The 18,908-nt window shown below is 42.3% G+C and overlaps 1 long non-coding RNA gene across 1 annotated transcript; it reads left to right on the forward strand.

Moving 5' to 3' along the window:
- Nucleotides 1–3,772: 3,772 nt before the first annotated feature.
- Nucleotides 3,773–14,161, forward strand: LOC124045408. The gene is made up of 3 exons (XR_006840849.1): nucleotides 3,773–3,985; nucleotides 13,234–13,311; nucleotides 13,627–14,161. It is a non-coding gene; the product is annotated as an uncharacterized LOC124045408 (long non-coding RNA).
- The last annotated feature ends 4,747 nt before the right edge of the window (nucleotides 14,162–18,908 follow it).

Raw genomic sequence — 18,908 nt, forward strand, 5'->3', positions numbered from 1 at the left:
GGGGACACGCACCTCATGGAGAGTGTGAGGAGCAGGAACAGGGCGTACTGGACCCTGGAGGCGCATTGTAGGCCTGGTGCGGGCACTGGTGGTACCGGGCTGGGGACACGCACATCAGGGCGAGTGCGAGGAGCAGGAACAGGGCGTACTGGACCCTGGAGGCGCAATGGAGGCCTGATGAGTGGTGCCGGTACTGGTGGTAATGGACTGTGGACACGCACCTCAGGGTGAGTGCGGGGAAGAGGAACAGGGCGTACTGGACCGTGGAGGCGCACTGGAGGCCTGGTGCGTGGTGCCGGAACTGATGGTACCGGGCTGGGGACACACTCTGGAGGCGCACAGGAAGCCTGGTGCATGGTGATCCCCCCCCCCCCCATGAAAGCATTATTTTCATTCCAGGAAAAGCAAGAAACAAAGACCTTTTTAAAGCTTCCCATTTTAATAAGATAATGTTTTACAACCCGGTAGTAGGAAACAGCTGTGATCAGAGTTTGATCCTTCAATCATTTTCTTTCAAGGAGATACTTTACAGTTTGTAATGTACATTGTCTTCACACCTAGAACAGTGAACACTGTAAAAGTATGCCTTTGCGTACTGCATTTCAATTAACATTTCCAGCACGTGTTGTGCGTGAGCTTTTCCGTCTGCGATTTGTTACGAGACAGTCCTATCATCAATCACTGTCTGGGTGAGGCATTGAGTTACCATTGCCTTCCACTTTGATAGGTAATCCCAATGGAACGAGCCTGGCCCGCTTGATCAAGTAGCAGCGAGTCTCATAGAGTGAGCAGATTCACCAGGGGGCCGTGCTGAATGAAAAAAAAAACTCATTCCTCCAGAACCGGGGCAATTTGTATTGTGATTAAGTAGACAGTGAAATGCATTGCAGTCGTATGATAATTGCACAGGGCCCAAGATGAGCACCACGTACATACAAACAAGTGAAGAAGAATGAACATGCACACTCAGCGGACGTTTTGTGAGATATCTGACAGACGCTTTTTTTTCTAACCATGAAAGACGACAGTCACATCATGACTTGTCCGTTTTTTTCTGATAAAGAACAAGCTCTTCTTTCTTTAACACTTGAAGTGCTGTCTTGTCTTCAAACTATTTGATTATGCTTTATCAACATGATGGAAATGGCAAGAAAAAAAACGTACAGTATCAGCAGATATGTGAATTCAGTTACAAAAGCACTTTTGTGCATTTTTGTTTTTGAAATAGCAGAATTGCTCATGCATGATTATGCAAGTTTTGTAATGCAGGATCAAATCCACAAAGAGCAGTTTGCATGGTTTATGTAGTCGTAATTTCACCAACAAGCGCTCTTACTGTATGTATTATTGTTTTTTAGTATGTGCTTCTACTGAACACATTACATTGACCTGCACAGAGGGAGTGTCATTTTATTTGTCGCCAGAAGGGGGAGACAGAGACAGTGTTATGTACTCTCCCTCGGTAAACTGATCCACTATTACTCATTGACTGGAAACGCTGCCATACTTTCAGGCTTTCTCCTCGCCTTACCGATCATGAATTCCTAAATACGATTTGACCAGCTATTGAGGACATTTCATAAACAAGGCAGGGAAATTGTCCATTGTAGTTAGATCTGTCAGCTGTTTAGCTTACTAATTACACAAATGTTTATAGGGCCGTATCCCTCATTAATTTTGGTTTGACCTCACAAAGCGAAAAACGATCTGATGTAAAATGCCTGTAAAATCTCTGTAACATCCCTTTTGTGGGCTGGTGTAAAATGTAACCTTCTTTGGGCTCTGCAACCTTGCTGTGTGAGCATGGAGCATGGTGTCTGTATTCCCCAACAAAGCGTATTGATCACTTAGTACTGTATAGGGGCAGCTGGAGCACTGAGTAGTCACCGAAGTCTGCACAGAAGGCTTTGCTTGCAGCATGTGGTATTGAGAGTACAGTACATTCCCGTTGGCAGTCTAGATGCTGAGCTATGTGTCTATGTGTGATGATGATCAGGAAAGGGGATTGGTCAGAGTGATTAATCTCCTGCATTTGAGCTCCATTGAGCACGGTAGTATGTGGCACCACACAGGCGCCAGTAGGCGCAGTCACCTGGTCATATGAGAAGAACTCAACGAACGACTCGGGGAGCAAGGAACCAGAATGCTTCCATCATCTTGACATCACCCCTTTCCGACTCGACTGTTCCCATACCATGTGACCTCATTCATAGGAAGTGTTGATGCCCAATGGAAAGCACTACACCCTAGTCGCCATCTATCTGTCTGCCCACTGAGGACCAGGCACTGGGAGTGTCTCTGTGATATTGCACAGTGGTTGGAGGTTGGCTGCTGCTGGCTCTTTCTCAGCCGGTCCAGCTATTATATCTGCACAGTCCTCTGGTTGACTCCTCCACTCTGCCACTTGAGAGGGCAAGAGATTAGGAGCCGCTCCTTCTCACACTGATTCCAGACGACTCTGGTCTCGGAGGGGCCGGTAGACACTGCCGCCCCACAGGACATAGCAGATGTGTAATGCCAGCAGAACGAGACGCAGCAGCAATGACTTCATCTTTTTCCATTGCTGTATTTTGCAGTTGTACTGTACTGCGCTCCCAGAGCTCTAACTGTCCCTCCCCTTTCTCTCGCTCTCTGAGAAGGGCAGTTTTTTCTGTTGATCTGAAGAATTAGCAGTTTCGCCACAAGACTTTAAAGATGCGTTCACTCTTTTGATATTTCAGATGGGTTGTACGATTTCATTTCAAAACATTATACATTAAATCACACCAATATGATTTCAAAACATTACACTTTAAATCACACAATGATATGATAACAACAAAGTGTTGTTACAGTGTATACAGTGCTTTTATCTTTGATCTTGTTATGTGGACACCAGCATGTGAACTCAAATTGAACTTTCCCTAACTGAATATCCAAGGCAAACTTCAGTCTTTTCTTGTTGTTTTATTTTCCTCTCCAGTCCTCCAACGGCTGTATAAATTCAAAAGAACATCAACACAAACTCTGCCTTTGCATTAAAGAAAGCAAACAAGAAGAAGAAACACAGACACACTATTCCCCAGACCCCATGTTAGCGGGCTCGCAAACACCATTGCCCGGAGTGTGTTCTTGTGTGGAAGCTTGAGATCAGTATACTGGCCCTCCAGTCAGCCTTGGGATCCAGGCTGAAGAGAAAAACAACATTTAAGTGCTCTTCCTTCTCCTCAGAGGGAGACAGAGCTCACCTTGCTACCTACAGTGAGCCTGAGCAGCCTGCGAGGATAAAATTGCCTTTTGTGGAAGCATTCATTCAGATGTGTACCGTGCTGTCTCAAGCATCACTCTGAACTCGTCTTCCCACTGCTCTGTCTCTCTCTCTCCCCCATCCCAGCTCCCTAGAACCTTCTTCCGACTGCTCTAAGAATAAGTTATTCCCTGCAACTCCCTTTCCCTTTAAGCTTGTTTGGGTTTTCATTGTTTGATCTGGCTTGATAAATATGAGGAAAGCAGTTAGAAATTCATGGCTGCCTCATTTCATCAATAAATTATTAGTTTTCTGTGCTCCCCAGTGATTGATAGGTTCTGCACAGGATGTATTGGAACCAGATGAATTCAATACAGTGGGAGTCACTGGGGAGCCACAAAGCATATCAACTCATGAACAAATGTAGGTCAATGGAAAATGTAAAAAAACAAAAACAAGGGGAAGAAAGAAAGGAGGAACACGTTTTTAAAGCACATTAGATATAATCCAACATCTTTGAGTCTTTGAAAACAACAAGAAATAGATACTTCTCAATTTAAAAAAACACTTCAGTTCAGATTCGATCCATGGTCTTCATTTTGTTTAGCTTGCGCACACAGGCTTTGGAGAGGACCTTGAGCACACAGCCAGGGCCAAGAAGTCCAGTGTTTTTCTTCTCCGCCAAGCTAGTGAGAGGGAAAGATAAAGCCCATCAACAGAAGCAGGTGTCCAGAATCCCACTTCTTTACACAACAGGCAGTAAGTGGAGTAATTCCTATAGAAATGTCTTCCAATGTTTCATGCGTTTCACTGTTTTGCTACACCCCCCTCTCTTTTCCCCGCTCTCTGCAAAATGAATTGGCCCTTTTGCTTTTGTTAAAGGGAAGGTTCTCTTAGCACTCGGTTTGTGCATGTGTGTATGGAGACAGCAGAGGCATGCCGAAGTCTGAAGCGCTTCCTTTGAATTCTCACCCTGCTCTCCAGTCGACTTTCATATGTCAGGGGAACAGAACAGGTTTGCAGCCTCAGAACGAATTATCTCTTTACTCCGTGCATATATACAGTACAATACTTCAAACACCATCCAGCGCTCTAAATCATAGATGAATTCAATCAGGCCATTTTGTTTCATATGTATCCAGAAAAGCCTGGATAACTGTGTCAGGAAAACAAAATGCTAATTTTCTCCTAATGGGGGACTCAAAATGATCATGAGTTATTCATCACAATAATGTAGGGGAGAGATCATAATGCTGACACAATCGTCTGTTAGATTAATGGTATTTAGCATTGCAGCAATTACACATTTTGATCGTGGTATATATATATATATCCTATACAATACATAGTAACTGCAACGATGGCCGTAGATGCTCAACCATCCAATAGTTATTACGCCTGTGTCTCTTTAGTGTGTACGCATTCACACAGACAAACATAATGCCGCTCCCCAAACGAATTGACCTCCGGGTCAAGTTTTTTTATTCATCACATGCTTTGTATGTAGACAAACAGTGAAGTGATTACTTAAATGATTCCGGACCTGAAAAATTATTACTTAAATGATTCCGGACCTGAGAAATTATTACTTAAATGCTTCTGGACCTGAGAAATTATTACTTCAATGCTTCCGGACCTGAGATATACCATAACACCATTTGAGCACCCTTCCATAATTTCACATCACCCATTGCAGCTGACCCAGCAACATCCTATGTCATGGAGTTGAATCCTTTCATCCACTCACATTGGGTCAGTGCAGTAGCGCCAAACTGGCTGTCTAGAGCCCCTGCAGTCCCGGTTATGAGAGTGCTTCCCTCCCAAGTCTCTGGCCACTTTTTGGCCACTTGATCATCTGGTGATGACACTGGTGGCAAGAACCCCACTCCTCATAACGTCATTACTAATGGTTTAGGAGAAAAACAGGAAAAATACCTAGGCTTTCTCTGAACTACATCAATCTGACTGCGCACACACACACACACACACATCACTCTAGCCGCGTAGTGACAATCAGGTCCTATCAGGCACGTAGTGACTCGCAGTGCTGTTGGCAAGCATCCACTATCTATCGCACGATAGGAGGCAAAGGTTTTGGTAGCAGATTTTCATCACGGATTATTCTTCTGAACTTGATATCGAATGATATCGAAGGATTGATCCGCAGTGCAAACCATGTGACATACTTAAATTTGGTGGCGTCCAAGTTGGTGGCAATGTCTGACCTTTCGTTTCACTACTTGCTCACACATTAATCTCTCGTGGACAGACTACTTGAACATAAATGGCTCTTCATACTGGTTCCGATCCTCATTCTATGTCTTCTCTTAACATATATGGACCTGAACTTAACAAGCATCTGACCAATTACGCAAGACTTTATTTCTGGGTTAACTGAGATTGCTCACATACAGTGTGATTGTCTATTACAAACACACAGTAACTGAACACAGTTTAAATGGTTCTAGGTCCATATGTTACTTTAACCACAGACCAATTATATTTATTTACTACCAACTATTCAAGATGGTGCCGACAGAAACGGTCACCCTCTTTCTAGCTCCTAGCCAACTTTGCAGTATTTTTGGGAAGTGTTATGTCTTACATTATTTGCTCAGAACTTCTCTAGTATAATTATCTACAGATGAAAATAACTTTGGGATATTAGATCAGCGGTCATTGAAAGAATCTATGGGGTTGCTAAATCCGGCGAGAACTAGGACCAGGAAAAAACGTCTAGCTGGAGCTCGTCTGAGTGTTCGGCTGTGAATGCCTTCACCCGCTAGTAAACTTGAACTAATTCACTAAGATCTGCCCATTATGGTGCTGTCCGGTCAGAACATGATGCAGCTGATTCCATTAGAAGTTATTTATATTGTTGTGGTTCTAAAAGGGGGAAAAATACAACCATTAGGTTCAATTTACAAGATACTAAGAAGAATAGACATGCAAACTATAAATGGACACCAGGATGTGTAAACATATGCCCTGATAAAAGCACATTAACGATTGCAATAATAATACAGGCTAACACAGGGATATTCATTCATACATCAGTCATGTAAACATAATGAGAGGGAGCCAATGCTAACTAGCATTAATGCAATGAATGGAAGTCTATTGGTATCTACTAGCTTACTTCCAGTCGTTGCTAGTTAGCATTGGCTCGCAAAACTACCTCTTAACTTCCTTCATACTGGACACAGAGACAGAAATGGTATCCATAAGTTCATCTGACGTTGGGGAAGTAGATAAAGGGCATTCCTTTAAGATTCATGGCCCTCTAGCCTGGCAACAGAAGCAATTACTAACTGTGCCTGAGTGGGCACACGAGAGAGGCTATACTATTCAGCGGTAGCATATAACCATTGCTAATACACTTATTTAATTTAATTTTTTAAATTTTACCTTTATTTAACCAGGCAAGTCAGTTAAGAACACATTCTTATTTTCGATGACGGCCTGGGAACAGTGGGTTAACTGCCTGTTCAGGGGCAGAACGACAGATTTGTACCTTGTCAGCTCGGGGGTATGAACTCGCAACCTTCCGGTTACTAGTCCAACGCTCTAACCACTAGGCTACGCTGCCGCCCCACTTAATCATGAATAGGCTAGTTGTACTCAATTAACATGCTTGTAGCAATGAATAAACAATATAAACTGGACGAGGTAACATGCTCAGGGAGGGTACATAGAACAAGGCAGTGCTAGCATTAGCTCAGAGCTAGCAACGTATTACTCTAAAACCTATCTACAAAGTTACATTACACGGTAAGCTAACCATCACTCAGTATTATTATACCCAATCTTAGTTCAATGAATGCACACATGCACTAATGTGAGATGTCAGGGGCAGGGCCCTGGAGTGCATCCAAGCATCGTATTGGTTGGAATAGGTGGGTGATTCACAGATCTGAAGGCCAATCAGATTAAGAGGGCCAACCTTTTTTACAGCCGCCCCTGGATTTCTGTTCGAAATCCACACATCTTAAAAGACCTCAATTGGAAGTCCTGAAAGGGCCTAGTCCTATTCGGCAGGACGGGCAGGACAGAAGGGCAGAGCAGAGAAGGGACCAGACAAGGTTGGGTCTAGTCCTAGTGTCCATCTGGCTGAACTAGAGGGGCAGCAGATTACTGAAGACTTTAGAGAACCATGGGGGCCAGTACGGTGCCAGCTCCGGTGCACGCAAGGGGCTGAGGGGCTGCCCCATGAGGGAGATGCACGGAGACGCAGGGACAGTCCTGGGCCATGGGTGGGCGGAGGATCCTCTGACTCAGCTGGTGCAGGGCAGCTGGGGCCCATCCTTGGATGCTATGTATTGTGCCGGATACTGGCCACGGCTGGAGGAGGTGGCTCGCCTACTGCGGTGGAGGAATGTGGTACGCCGGCCGCAACTGTCTTTGGCAGCTCACTCACCTGCTGGAGGCGATGGTTCCCATCAGTGATCCGGAGGCTGAGGCAGGCTGGGCCCTGAAGACGAAGTTGGGTGGTCTCCCAGGTACTAGGGACAGAGGGTCGTTCAGTTTAGAAGGTGTGCAGCCCTGTAGAACTGGAGACAGCAGGCTCGTAGCCTAACACTAGTATAGGCAACTGGGTGCAGGCTGAGGCTGGGGGCTGCGAACTGGCTAGCGGCAGGGACTGCACATCTAGAGATAACCTATAGCCTGGCGGAGCAGTGGACTGAGGGCCAACTAGAGCTGGAGACAGAGAAACTAGAACAGCTGAGGGCTGGGAGCCTAGTGCTGATAACGTTGGGTCTGACAGGGAAAGTCAATCTAGACCTAAGAGGGAGAACGACTCAGGACCTGACAGGGAAACTGGCTCTGGACCTGACAAGGAGAACGACTCTGCACCTGACAGGGAAACTGGCTCTGGACCTGACAGGGAGACTGACTCTGGACTTGACAAGAAAACTGATTCTTAGCCTGACATGGGCTCTGACTCTGGACTTGACAGGGAGAACAACTCTGAACCTCTGGGCATACCGAAGGAACTGATAACTCTGAGCCGGAAAGGAGCCTGATGACCCACCTGGGCAGGGCTGAGTAGTAACGGATTACATGTAACAGATCTTATTGTTAAACGTTAAAAAAATATGTTAAGTTACCAGCAAAACATATTGTAATCAGCAGATACTTTTGAAAAACAATTTGATTACTTCTAGGATTACTATTTGATTACATCTACTTCTAAATTCAGAAAAGTTGTTTGGGAATATTTTTTTGGACACCTTTCTGTTATCCCAGTGACATTCAAATCAGCATTGAAAAAAGGTGCAAGTTTAAGTTTGTTAGTCAGAGAGTCACTATGATGAGACACCAAAAGAACAGGAATAGGCTTTTGTAGGATACAGTCCAAGCTATGTCTTCCAATGGTGCGACTGCTGTCGGCATCCAAAGATGATCTAACTTGAATAAATGCTTGGAGTTAAGGATGACAGCAGTGGTGTAGCCTACAGGCAATGCAGATATCACTTAGGCCTATTATTTGCTACATAGCACACTGCTGCTCTCTCATTTAGCTATTTGCAGCTTACGGATTGTGGTTGAGGTGGATGGCTGTTCACACATGTATATGTGTATATTAACCCAATAATGGTTGAATTGAAGAAGTTTAAGCTGCCTATCAATCATTGTTTTTGCGACCAGGGGTGTATTCATTACGGAAGCCATTTACCATTTAAGAACCAAACAGAAGCAAATAGAGCAAAATGACAGTTTCTATTGGACACATTCAGGTAGGTTTCTCCCTGTTTTTTTCACTTGCTTCCATTTTACAGCCGTTTTGCTACAGAATCTGCATAATGAATACGCCTCAGTGGACAGCCAGTGAAAAAAGTGATAGTGCGGATCCCAGCCTTTGGAATGAAAGTTTGAGTTCCTCTCTTCTAAACTCCCCCATAGTATTCTGCTCCACAGTCTGAAAACCGAGTTAAATTTAAGAAGACGAGTGGGGGTTTTATTGCTCAATCTAATTGATGATGATCCAAAACAATGTCCATAGGCCTAACGGACCAATGATCGAACTCGTACACTTTTGCTAAACTTAAACAGCTGCAAATTATCGCGATATTAAAGTGTCACCAACAAAAACATAAACAATAGGCCTATAGCAAATGCAGCGTATGGCATACATTTTTCACATGCAAATAGTACTTTTCGGTTTGTCTCAAAGCATGCCATTCCAGGAGCAGCATTTAATTTTCAATTTGAATCAGTGAGCCCAATCAATCTTCAATGACAACAAAATTCTAAACAACAGAGTAAGCTAATAAATCCTTTGTTTTTGGGTTATGCTCAGGTCAAACAATTTGGCTAATCTATACTTCCATATCTCAAAATCGTATTTTTATAGATCAACAGGTATTAAATAAATTGTAATTACTGAAAATCTGACAGGCTCAGATTCTTTAAAATGGAAGGATATATCTTGATTGTAGGGTAGTAGGGGGTAACTATCCCCCCTTAATTAACATAAAGACCACAAGATGTCACCAAATTATGAAATAATCCACTTGTTTTGAGAGAAAATTTGAGATTTTCTTGTGTAAAGTTACCCCTCCCCCACTAGAGGGTAATTTATGAATATTTTTCTACCTATTTAGACAAAGACTATCCCAGTTAGCACTAGTTTATGCTAGCTGGTTGGCATGGGCTGCGGCAGGGGGGCAGCAGGTAGCCTAACCACAGATTTTTACCTTGTCAACTCAGGTATTCGATCTGGCAACCTTTTGGTTACAAGTCCAACATTCTAACCACTAGAATGTGGGTGGCAGGTAGCCTAGTGGTTAGAGTGTCAGACTTGTAACCAAAAGGTTGCAAGATCAAATCCCTGAGCTGCTCAGGTAAAAATCTGTTCTGCCCCTGAACAGTGCAGTTAACCCACTTTTTCTAGGCTGTCATTGAAAATAAGAATTTCTTCTTAACTGACTTGCCTAGTTAAATAAAGGTAATAAATAAAAAAGGAGTACTAGCTAGCAACCTTACTTGCAGATCGTCTGAGGTAAAATACATTAAAAAAAGATAATGTAACCTAATTTCAGTTTTAATCACTAGTGAGTGCAACTGACTTTTAGCTATTTTACACAGCATTTTATGTCATATAGCTAGATAGCTATCTACGTTTTTAAGAGAGTGCTTTCAATTGGCATCTTTCCCCGTTTTCAGCCACAGGTGCGGACTGGATTAGGTGTGAGCAGGATGTGGGCTCCAATTTTACTGTGACCTACAGGTACAAATGAGATCGTTCAATAGCAGAGCATAAGAGAGTTGCCACATCAATGTTACACTGAGTTAATTAGTTAAGTTATTGTTATTAAATGTTATATTCCATTGTTATTTAATGTTATTCCATTCCAATATTATTTACCAATGAATAATGTTTTAATGAATTAAAACGATTGAAAACCTTTTCCTCCTGAATGTAATTTTAAAGACTGCCGGGAATTAAACTCTTGCATTATTTAAATCATATTTATTGCAATTGTACATAATGGAAAAGGAACAACAAAGAAAGAACAAAGAAAAGTAATGTGCAGGTGAGGGACTTTACATCAAGTCTCCTCATAGTGTGGATATTAATGGCGACATGTGCAACACCACCCCCCCCCCCCATATTTATTTAAATAATTCAAATAATACAACTAAGACTTAGCTTTAAAGTATTACTTACTAAAGAAAACGGATTAAATTCATTTTAACACACTTGTGTGAAACCCTATGCCAAATTCTTCCCAGGGGCCATGAGGGGGACAGTTACCCTGGGACTTTAAAAAACGCCCCTTTTCTAAAAACAACTTTCCATGAAATAACTAAAAAAGTGTAAACTGTAGCCATTTATTTCCCTTGATAGTATATTCGCCTAAGCATGACCTTCATCCATATACTATTTTTTTTCCCTAATTGTTGCTTTTTTGTCTCAGCAATTAGACATTGTTCTTAGGAGGGGTTAGTTACTCCTAGTACCCTATTACCTGTAGTAGAAAGCAATGGGTTAAAAGAAATCTACATAACCAACCCGTAAAGTACATTTTTATTGTATTTTTATTTTATTTTACCAGGTAAGTTGACTGAGAACTCATTCTCATTTACAGCAACGACCTGGGGAATAGTTACAGGAGAGAGGACAAATGAGCCAATTGGAATATACAACATCCATTTATGGCCAGCTATGTAAACTCTGACATTGATTTATCGTGCAATGGATGTTCATTTGGTAATATCCATTTTTTTCTTCTTCTAATGCCTCTTAACCAGGTTGACGTTTATTGGGATGAGTATTGTTCTTGAGGTAGAAGTGAATGATTTCCTCTAAATAGGCCAGCTGCAAAGTCAAAATGTGCTAAATTGTAAAAAATAAATGAGAACAAAAATGTGCTCTTTGGTCTTAATTTACAGTTAGGCATTAGGGTTAGAAGTATGATTAAGGTTAGGGTTATTTAAAGTTAGGGATTAGGGTTAGCAGTGAGGTTAGGTTTAAAATCAGATTTGATGACTGTGTCGCTTCGCCAGCTATTAACCTGCACCTCTTAAAGGGAAAGTAACCTAAAAGTAATTGAAATTAATCAGATTACGTTTCTGAGTTTTGGTAATCCAAAAGTTACATTACCGATTACAATTTTGGACAGATAACTAGCTAGCAACGGTAAAGGATTGCGTTTCTAAAAATATCCTACCTGGGTTAGGGACTGAGGTCTGCAGACCTAGTAAAACAATTTATAATGATGTTTTATTGTCACATACACCAGATAGGTGCAGTAAAATGTGTTGTTTTACATAGTCAACCATAGAAGTTTGGCACCCCTGCAGCAAATGAGGGTTTAAGTACCTTGCTCAAGGGCACATCGACATATTTTTCACCTTTTCGGTTACTGGCCCAATGCTCTAACCGCTAGGCTACCTATTACAGCTGGAGACTGAGGACCTATTGATAGGGACTGATGGCAGAACCTAGCAGAGGCAACTTGTGGACTAGCAGGGCAGGATGCTCTCAGCCTTGCGGTCTAGGCAACTGCCTACCAACTTGAAACTGAAACTCTGACCCTACCAAGTAGGAAGGGAACTCAACATCTATGCCAAGGGGGACATCAGAGGTGACTTCTGGTGGGTCACACAGGGTGATGTCTGGCAGGTCCCCTAAGGCAATGTCTGGAAGGTCTAGAGGTATCAGGACCCTCGGGCTGGAACTAGCACGGTACTGGCAGGTGGGCTCCAACGTCCTGGCTGCACTTGACATTTGCAGTAGCTTCAGGCTCCATCCTAGGAGCAGATGAAGAATCCCCCGCCGGCTTTGGCTCCGGGCTGGAGCAGGCGAGGCAGGTGGAGACTTCGTGGTTGAAGGTTCCAGGGCAGCAGACAGTCGAACCCCGGGCACAACTAGTAGGGGATCCCCACTGGGAGGAGAGTACGACTCTGCAACGGCAACCAGGATGGGACTGTCATGCCAAAAAGTGTCCCCCCTGCGTCACAATAGGATTCAATGAGTTCTGGCTTCTGTTGCTAAAACTTCCAAAATTCTGACCGCCCTACCTAATGAACCAAGTGTATTGCTATGCTGGTTGCTTGGCTCTATTTTACCTGTAGCTTTCGCGGAGGACAGAGGATGTGGGCAGTTTTAGTTCTATTTCACCTCATAAGTGTACGCTCAGTCCGTGCGAAATTACTACCTCAAAATTGCTCTCCAAGGATGATGTTTTTTGACATTGACTACTTACTGCTTCAGAGGACTGAAAATACTAACGAGAATGCTCTTTCTTTACTCTATATTGTATTTGTCACTATATAAGAAAATGTTGTTAAATAGGAATAAATAATTGAAGCTGTTTTTAGATAGACATTGCTAGCTACTGTACTTATTTACCTCAACCTGCCTAGTTAGCTAGATAGCCAGCCATAGCTTTATTTAGCTAATGTTAGCTAGCTGGCTAACTGTTTTGTGTCTTTCTATTTGTATGTAGCTTGCACTTCAATGGCATCCTTTGAGGACATTTTCTTCTTTTTCCAACCAGACGAAGTACTATGAAGGCACCACTGATCTTGACAAGAGGCACAACATTTGTATTGGGCAGAGGTTTTCCCAAATCAGGGTAACGTTAAGCAGTTAACTTATATTAGATAACTGGAAGGATTTAGCTATGTACAACCATTTTTCAACAACTATTTTCCATCTAGCTAGTTTGTCATCTACATGTTGATAGCTATACATATACATATATGTCTGTCATAATGAGGTATATAGCTATAAGTTAAACATGATCAATCAAATGGAAAAGTGTAAGCAATTATGGTAATTACAACTGCACTTAACTAGGCGTCTTCGAGAAAGAGAGAGAGAGAGAGAGAGCCGTGCAAATGCACTTAGACTTGAGTATTTCAACAACTCTTCTCCTCCAAATTGTTAGGCAATCACATGTACCTACGGTGGAAGCCACATAGGAGGGTGATTTTCACTGAGGAGAAGGATGCCGTGCTGACCGAAATGCACGCTGGCCATTTCGGAGTGAAGCACATGATTGCCAAAATCAACCTATGCTTTTTCTGCCGTGGGATTGTCAAGGATGTGGGCAGCTGGGAAAGTGGAATAACCTTTTGTTAATCAATCACATTCTATTATATCTGAAATGATTATGATTTCAATGAATGTCATTTCAGAGAGCACACAATGTTTCAATTTGTAACTTTGTACTTAAAGGTCAGTACCTGTCTAGCCTGCCAGAAGTTTGAGAGTGTGAAGACTGTCGCCGGAGTTGAAGCCCATCAGTTGTTTCACATGATTGCTAACTGTCACAATAAAAATGTTGCACTGATAACTTGTTTTGTAATGGTTGCTTTATTTGACTACAGTAGTGTTCAATATTATAACCTCAGACCCTTCACGAAATCCAGGAATGGCAACAGCTGGCGTCTGACAGCGAACGATTACTTTACCAAGTGGGTGGAGGCAATCAATACCCATTAAGGTCAGTAAAGAAAGAGAAAGTGCTTAACTCTAAATTCCCTTCTGTAACTCATTAAAAAGTGTGCTTGGAACCAAACATTTATATTTGTGTTGTATGATACCAATCAAGGATGAAACTGGCGATACCCATTAGAGATGAGATTGGCGAGGCCACCTCCAAGGCGATGATGGACATCTTCAACACCCACGGTTCTCCTGAGGTCATCTTGAGTGACCGAGGTCGTGAACTCTGGAACAAGGTACGGATGTTATAGGTTATATTCTGTCACCAATGTATTTCATTTTTTTTTTACTGTTACATAGTACATAATCAGACATATTTCAATATCTTACATTGTCAATAGATATCCCTTTCCTATCCCCTCCTCCAGGTTTGGTTGAACGGACCAACCAGACCCTCAAGACTGACTTGGGAAAGTCCCTTGATGGGTACCAGGAACGATGGCATTCTCTCGCCCTATCACCTGCTGCAAGGACGGCAGCCGCAGCTGTTGACTGAGGTAAACAATGCAATTGTATATACAATTATTGCATATAATGTAGTCTTTAACATATGTGATTGACTTTGTGTTGTTGTTTGTCTATTGCTATTTTTGTATTACATACTTTCAGATCACTGAAGTCCCACCTGATGAGGTGGAAGTTGTCTAGAGCAGAACCCCCCAAAAATCTCAGATAATAACTACTTGCATTTGCACACAAAATAACCTGAAGCTAGTTTTAGTTTTTTTAAAATCATCTTTGTCTATGATTACTTCGGAGAAAACAAGAACCTTCTCCAGTTGGAGCAGTTATATGGTCGACCACTGAAAGCCCCGAGGCCCTACACTTCAGTGAAGCACAATAGACAAAGTATGTTATTAAGCTTTGGTTGACATTTGAGAAAGTAAAAAATGGTAGTTATGCTGAGTTAATAAAAATGTACTTCTTCAATTTACCAGATGACTTTAGGACCATTGACTGTCTGAGTCATCCAGGAGGTATCCTATTCACTAGAGCCAGAAGTGAAGTTGAAGGGGGACCAGCTTGAGGTAAGCTATACCTTCAGAAACTGTTGAAAAGTACATATCTTCCATTGCAATAATCCGTCCGATTTTCTCACAGTAAAGTGTAACCTGTGCGTTTGCTTGTTTACGTCTCTATCCCCACACCCTGCTCACTTTAACTCTGCTCCTGTTCACCAGTACCTAGGGGTTCACACGAATGTGTTGTGAAATCTGTTGTGAATGTATTGTAATGTTTTTACAATTGTATAACTGCCTTAATTTAGCTGGATCCCAGGTAGATTAGCTGCTGCCTTGGCTAATGGGGATCCATAATAAATACAAAGACGCAGATGTGGATCCACCTGATGTCCTCCATTACCAACCACCCTCCATCTTTTCATTACATCATCTACAGCTACTGTTAATGTCATGTTGTCATTATCTGATAATAAAGTTTTCTTGCCCTATCATACTGGGCACATAATATGTGATATACACAGATTAACTAAAAACACTAGCTCTTCAAACACTCAGAACAAAGAGAGCAGCAGTGCCTGGACTTTGTAGTCTCCCTCTTCAAGTCCCCCTTCTGAGACTGGCTGCCTGTTGAGAACAAGTGACAGGCAGAACCTCCCACCTACACAGCAACCACCTACTCACTATTCCATACACCAAATTCAGTATATGATTGCCAAGTGAGTGTACAAAAAACGGTGAAAATAAATTAATGATAAAACTGTACCAAATCAAAGTTTATATATTTCAATCTTAAATATCGCCAGGTTGGGTTTCGCAGCTGTTTGACAAGGTGTTCATTGTAAGGTATCCCTTGATGGTATTTGTTAGTTCCACACATTATTTAATGGAATATCTACATAGGCGTACAGATGCCCATTATTAGCAACCATCACTCCCGTGTTCCAATGGCACATTGTGATAGCTATTCCAAGTTTATCATTTTAAAAGGCTAATTGATCATTCGAAAACCCTTTTGCAATTATGTTAGCACAGCTGAAAATGGTTGTTCTGATTAAAGAAGCAATGAAATTGGCATTCTTTAGACACGTTGAGTATCTGGAGCATTACAGGCTCAATATGGCCAGAAACAAATCACTTTCTTCTGAAACTCATCAGTCTATTCTTGTTCTGAGAAATGAAGGCTATTCCATGTGAGAAATTGTCAAGAAACTGAAGATCTCGTACAACGCTGTGTACTACTCCCATCACAGAACAGAGCAAACTGGCCCTGACCAGAATAGAAAGAAGAGCGTAAGGCCACGGTGCACAATTGAGCAAGAGGACAAGTACATTAGAGTATGCCATTTGAACACAGGAATGATGGTTGCTGAAAATAGGCATCTGTACACCTATGTAGATATTCCATTACAAATCAGCCATTTCCAGCTCCAATAGTCATTTACAACATTAACAATGTCTACACTGTTTTTCTGATCAATTCGATGTTATTTTTATGGACAAAGGACATTTGTAATGGACAGAGGACATTTCTAAGTGACCCCAAACTTTTGACCAGTAGTGTATATTCAACCACATGGGTGTACTCATGAGCTATGTGAGATAGAAAACAATCCATCATTTTAGAGGACAACTGAAATAACATGCCAGCCAGACAAGCTAGTGCATCAATCAAATGCATTTGCATATGAATGCCGTGGAAATTAGTTGACCTTTTGATCTGTAAGGTAAGTAACATTAATGTGTCAAGCAGTTTAGACATTTTATTTCCCATTTCCGAAACAGAGCAAAATTTGTGAAGGTTTCCCGCGAGAGAGTAACTGTTAATTAATGTGTTTGGATGTTAATTATTTGACTAGGCTTCCTGTATTTGACATTGTGTTGTTATTTCGCTGAACACTAGATGGTTTCATTTTATTTTTGGCAGTGAAACGAGGCTACTCAGGCGCGAAAGAAACCTCACCCAAATGTGTAGCTCCTTTGGAAAATATAAATGTACTGTTTTTGAAAATATGAATCACATTTGTGTTTGGCGTACCCCCGTAACCCAGTTTGGGTATGTATACCTGGTCTAGGGTATCCGGGAGGATGCTGTTGATGTGAGCCATGACCAGCCTTTCAAAGCACTTCATGGCTGCCGATGTGAGTGCTACGGGGTGGTAATCATTTAGGCAGGTTACCTTCGCTTCCTTGGGCACAGGGACTATGGTGGTCTGCTTGAAACATGTAGGTATTACAGACTCGGTCAGGGAGAGGTTGAAAATGTCAGTGAAGACACTTGCCAGTTGGTCCGCGCATGCTTTGTGTACATGTCCTGTTAATTCGTATGGCCCCGCGGCTTTGTAAATGTTGACCTGTTTAAAGGTCTTGCTCACATCGGCTACCGAGAGCGTTATCATACAGTCGTGAAGAACAGCTGGTGCTCTCGTGTATGCTTCAGTGTTGCTTGCCTCGAAGCGATCATAAAAGGCATTTCGCTCATCTGGTAGGCTCGCGTCACTGGGCAGCTCTCGTCTGGGTTTCCCTTTGTAGTCCGTAATAGTTTTCAAGCCCTGCCACATCCAGCAAGCAGAGCCGGTGTAGTAAGATTCGATCTTAATCTTGTATTGACACTTGCTTGTTTGATGGGTCGTCTGATGGCATAGCGGGATTTATTATAAGCGTCCAGATTAGTGTCCTGCTCCTTGAAAGCGGCAGCTCTAGCCTTTAGCTCGATGCGGATGGTGCATGTAATCCATGGCTTTGGTTGGGATATGTACGTACGGTCACTGTGAGGACGATGCCGTCGATGCACTTATTGATGAAGCTGATGACTGAGGTGGTATACTCCTCATTGACATTGGATGAATCTCAGAACATAGTCCAGTCTGTGCTAGCAAAACAGTCCTGTAGCGTAGCATCCGCGTCTTCTGACCACTTCCGTATTGAACGAGTCACTGGTACTTGCTTCTTTAGTTTTTGCTTGTAAGCAGGAATCAGGAGCATAGAATTACGGTCAGATTTGCCAAATGGAGGGAGAGGTAGAGCTTTGCATGCATCTCTGTGTGTGGAGTAAAGGTGGTCTAGAGTTTTTTCCCACCTGGTTGCACATGTGACATGCTGGTATAAATGAGGTAAAACGGATTTAAGTTTGCCTGCATTAAAGTTCCCGGCCATTAGGAGCGCCGCTTCTGGATTTTCTAGTTTGCTTATGGCCTTATAGAATTGGTTGAGTGCGGTCTTAATGCCAGCATTGGTCTGTGGTGGTAAATAGACGGCTACAAATAAGATAGATGAGAACTCTCTTGGTAGATACTGCAGTGTGGTCTACAGCTTATCATAAGGTACTCGAGACTTCTTTAATATTAGACATCTATTATTGTTAACATTAGACAGCTGTTATTGACAAATAGACAGACGTAGCTTCTCTGTTCTGCCGGTGCATGGAAAATCCTGCCAGCTCTATATTATCCATGTCGTTTTTCAGCCACGACTCAGTGAAACATAAGATATTACAGTTTTTAATGTCCCGTTGGTAGGATAATCTTGATTGCAGGTCATCAATATATATTTTTTTAAATAGCTCAGTTGGTTAAAAGCATGTAAAATGTCAGCCATTGCATGCGAGAAGATGAACGAATCGAACCGGTTCTGAATAAATCATTGACGGATTGTGGCAGTACTATATTTCACAACTGGTGTGAATGGAGTCATAAACAAGACGTAGTCATATTATGCCGATTAAAATAACTGACTTGGTGAGAAAGGGCCTTTACTGAAAATA

This window comes from Oncorhynchus gorbuscha, linkage group LG10, assembly GCF_021184085.1.
Source record: "Oncorhynchus gorbuscha isolate QuinsamMale2020 ecotype Even-year linkage group LG10, OgorEven_v1.0, whole genome shotgun sequence".
NCBI lineage: Eukaryota > Metazoa > Chordata > Actinopteri > Salmoniformes > Salmonidae > Oncorhynchus > Oncorhynchus gorbuscha.